Consider the following 4883-nt stretch of genomic DNA (forward strand, 5'->3'; position numbering starts at 1 on the left):
GCCTCCTTGCAATGGACGCGGACCAGAGACAGAGCCACATCAGCGCCACACCGAGCAGAAGACTTCTTCCACTCCTGCACTCGGTCAGGGATTCCGTTAAGTCGAGTCATCAGAGACTCGAGATCGTTTTGGAGCGTAGCCTCTGGCCAAAGTGCCGGGTCGATCCGTGACATGGCAACCTTCAGTCGAGCCAAGTAGTCCACGACGCCGTCAATGCGAGATTCCAGTCGGAGCAGATTCATGGCAGCTTCATCTTTCACGGGAGAGTTGATTGGATCCAAACCTGTTTCGATCCGCCCAGTCTCCTCTTCAAAGTTCTGGCAAAGCTCTGCATACACGATCCGAGGATAAGTCAATTTTCATAGACTGAGTCGACACAGACAAAAACCAGTCGGAACTAAGTGTGCACCTTCAAGCTTGATGTACAACTTCTTGGCGAGGCTCCTCAAGTAGCTCTCCAGGTCGTCCCTCCTGCGAGCGATGCCTTCCACCTTCTCGCTCAGGGTGAGGTTCTCCTTCTTCCAACGTGTACACTCCCGGTTGGCTTCATTCAGAGCGGTCTTCAGCTTGGCATTCTCTTCTTCCAATTGGCCGACCAAATCCAGCTTCTGTTCGGCCTGAGCGGTCTTGTCGTCAGCCTCCTCACGGGCAGCAGCCAAGTCCTGATCCTTCTTCGCCAAAGCTTCGCTCAGTTTTTCTGCAAGGAAGTGATGATTGACTCGGAAATAGCAGAAGGGTACTCAAGCCTAAAAACTAACCAGTCGACAAAGTCGTCTTACCTGCGGCGCCGTCTCTGACCTTCTACAGCTCTGTTCTGGCCAGCTCCAGATCAAGGTTCAGTTGAATCTTCTGCTTCTCCAACTCAGTAAGCGAGCTACAAGTTCGCAGGATTTCTGTAAAAGAAAAATCAGTCGATAGACGTCCAAGATAAGTTGCTTCCGAGTAACTAAGAGACAATGACGACGTTTCTAAGACCACAGCCGAATCAAAAACATTCGACAGTAGTCTCGGGGACTACACCCAGTGGGTGCACTCAGCGTGCCCCCACTGGTTTGACCAAAAAAATATCTTCAAGGAAAAATCGAGTGAAGAAATACAGCTACAATAACACAATGTAAAGACTACAGTCGACTGCCAGCAGTCCACCGTAGTCTCGGGGACTACACCCAGTGGGTGCACTTAGCGTGCCCCCACTCGTCCAAGAATTGGCAGACACACCCAGTGGGTGTACAGATACAGATACAAAAGATCTTCGGAAAAGAGACTCTTCAAATAGCATATCATAACAGACCAAGTGTTGAGTCGACTGACCTGGACGTTGCTCTGAAGAGCCAAACTCGCGTCATAGGCTGCTTGGCTGGCCTCCCGAGCCATCTTCACTTGCTCCATCATGATCCCCGCCTGGCGTATAGCCTCCTTTGCAGCAGCCGCTTGGTCCTCAGGGACGGGGTACGCAGCAAAAAGCGAAGGTGGATCCGCAGTCGACGCCGAAGGCCACACGCTCGTCAGAGGAATGGCGAAAGTCACAGAAGCCCGAGTGGTGTCACCACCATCCCGAGCCATGGCCTCAGACGTCGGAGCAGGTTGGAGGGTCTTGTCAGCCGTTGACCTCTTGTTCCTCCTCATTCTCAGCGATTCGTTGTCGTCGTCATCCGGGAGGTCGATAACATGAGGAGGGGCTACAAAGGAAACGTTCAATCGACCAGGGTTGCAATAAATGTTTATTCGACTCAATGTGGAACGTCAGTAATCGTACCAGGGTTGGAGGTAACAGCATCCTCCATCTCTTGGTCGTCGTCCTTGGTGGAGATCTCAGAGGTAGCAGCACTGCAAGCCTCGAAAGTCAGTCGGTTGGCTCAATGGATCGACCAAGGATCCGTCCACAGTCGACAAAGGATAACAAGTTTTATTATTACCCAGAAATGGTGGGGACGGCCATCTTCATCTTGGGCAGAGCCTTGGGCGGCTTGGACGGCGCTGCTCGCGGGTGCTTGGGAGCCTTTCCAGTCGGCGTAGGAGAAGAGGTCCGAGGGCGTTTCGATGACTGCCCAACAGGAGCAGTCGCACTACCACGCTCCCGCGCTGGATCGTGTGTGAGCTTGGATCGCCCCTCCGGGCGGGGGGGGGGGTTCAACCTCCTCCTCCTCCTCTTCGCTGGAGTCGATGTCGTCGCCTCCCTCTCCTTCACTGTCGGACTCCCACTCGCCTTGATCGTCCCTGCTCTCACCTCCGCTCGCCTCCCCTTCCTCAGTTGGCCCCTGTGCCCCATTGGGCATCGAGTACATTTCAGTAGTCGCCTGAAAAACAACAGACAAGACAAAGGTCAATCGACCAACTCAAAGAAGACCAATGAAGAAAAACAAGACCTCAGTCAGGAGCATAGAGACATACCTGGTCCACATCGTACGAGTTGTCGAGTGGAATTACCCTCCTGGCTCCTCGGGGGTTGTCCTTGTTTCCTGTGATGCTCGACAGCCACCCCTCCAGCATCTCATCAGTGACCTCCTCCGGGTGGATCCGAGTGGTGTCGTCAAGACCCGAGTACAGCCACATCGGGTGGTCACGAGCCTGGAGCGGTTGGATGCGCCTCCGGAGGAAGACCTCCAGCAAATCCATGCCCGTCACGCCCTCATGGACAAGCTCAACCACTCGACCGGCCAGCACTTTGATTTGAGCCGTTTCCTCCGGCGCCACTTTCAGAGAAGCAGGTTTTTCAGCTCGGTCGAGGGAGAAAGGAGGAAGACCAGTCGACTGTCCTAGAGTCGCCTGGTCCTGACAGTAGAACCAGGTCGCCTGCCAGCCACGGACCGACTCCGGGAAAGTAATGGATGGAAAACAGCTCTTCCCCCTCATCTGGATCGCCAAGCCCCCGCACAACTGGATCACATGCGTCCTCTCGTCACTCGACTTGGCCTTCTTGATCGATTGAGAACGGCAGGTAAAGATGTGCTTGAAAATTCCCCAATGGGGGCGACAACCCAAGAAAGCCTCACACATGGAAATGAAAGCGGCAAGGTATACAATGGAGTTGGGAGTAAAGTGGTGGAGCTGCGCTCCAAAGAAGTTCAAGAAGCTCCGGAAAAAAGGATGGGGCGGCAGAGAAAACCCTCGGTCAATGTGGGTGGCTAGGAGCACGCACTCACCATCACGGGGTTAAGGTTCGATCTCTCTCCCCGGAAGACGCGCAACCTCGTGGGGAATGACTCCCCCCTCGACCATGTCATCGAGATCCTCTTGCCGGATCACTGACGGCATCCAATCGCCCTGGATCCAGCCCTTGGGCAGAGCGGACCTTGAGGAGGATCCGCCCCAAGCAGATCTTTTCCCCTTCCCCTGCGTCGTCGCCTTCTTCACGCGCTCCAGAGCGGAGGTCTTGCCCTTCGTCATCATCACCGGTGAAGTCTCGCACGGGCCTGCTGCGCCGGGGCGAAACGGAAGTGGCAGAAGGACTTGCGAAGGGAGAGAGGAAGAAGAAAGGAGGAGAAGAGAGCGCACTGCTTGGAAACCCCGAGCCGGCGATTTATAAGGGGCCGCTCCCAAGTGGCTGACTGGTAGGCCCAAACTATCCAGTCAAATCCAGCAGCGGACGCGTGCGCAGTACGTGGTGAAAAAGGCGACGCGGGGATCGAGGAGCTTCTGCTTTATCGCTTCCGATTACTGCGGCCGCTCCCGTCCCGCGCGCTTCCCAAAATCCGAAATCCCACGACATCCGCGGGCTACAGAACAACTTGTCAAAACGGAAGACCCCGCCCGCGCCGACGCTCGGTATGTCACAAATAAAGAAATTCACTCGACGAAAGGCCTGGAATGGATCAAGGCGACTGAAAAAGGTTGGCAACGTCATCCCTGACGATTGACCCAAAATGAGGCACTCACGTAGCCCAAAGAACCAGTCGGAAAGATCTCCAACTCTTTCCCCACTCTAACCTCGATCCATTCGGGGGCTAATGATGAAGCCATGTACCTAGGGTAGGGGCACGAACCTGTCCAAAAAGCCCTACCCTAGGACATCCCTAGAAGAAGTCACCTTTCAATCGACTAGAAGGTGTCCCACTCGACGGGTTCAAGACACTCGACCAAGAAGCTATCACTCGACCATAAAGCCAACCACTCGACCGCCAGGAGACCTAAAGTCACTCCGCAGGCAAATGGTCGGCTATCAAGTAGTCTTTATGGTCATTATAGCACTTTATTAGGGGCATTACCAGTAACGCCCAACCTTAAATGTACCTTAAACCCTGCATTACTGAGGGCAGGAGGGGGCCGGCGAACTCTATATAAGCCACCCCCCTCCTCAGTATGAAGGGTTCGCACCCCTGTTATTCACACGCCAGTAATCCAGTCGACCTCCTCCGGGCACCGAGACGTAGGGCTGTTACTTCCTCCACGAAGGGCCTGAACTCGTACATCTTGGTGTGTTTACAACTTCCCAATAGCTGAGATCTAGCCTCTCCATACATACCCCTCTACATCACTATCAGAGATAGAACCACGACAGTTGGCGCCCCTGTTATTCACACGCCAGTAATCCAGTCGACCGCCTCCGGGCACCGAGACGTAGGGCTGTTACTTCCTCCGTGAAGGGCCTGAACTCGTACATCTTGGTGTGTTTACAACTTCCCAATAGCTGAGATCTAGCCTCTCCATACATACCCCTCTACATCACTGTCAGAGTTAGAACCACGACAGGAGGTTCTTCAATAAATAAATAATTAAGATCATATGTTTCTTCAACAGGCGGTGAATTAAGACCATGTATTTCTTCAATAGGAGGTAAATTCTTAACGTCTTCAGCTTTAATACCTTTTTCTTTCATAGATTTCTTTGCCTCTTGCATATCTTCGGGACTAAGAAATAAAACACCTCTCTTCTTCGGTGTTGGC

Source organism: Triticum aestivum, chromosome 6A (genome assembly GCF_018294505.1).
Source record: "Triticum aestivum cultivar Chinese Spring chromosome 6A, IWGSC CS RefSeq v2.1, whole genome shotgun sequence".
Classification (NCBI taxonomy): domain Eukaryota; kingdom Viridiplantae; phylum Streptophyta; class Magnoliopsida; order Poales; family Poaceae; genus Triticum; species Triticum aestivum.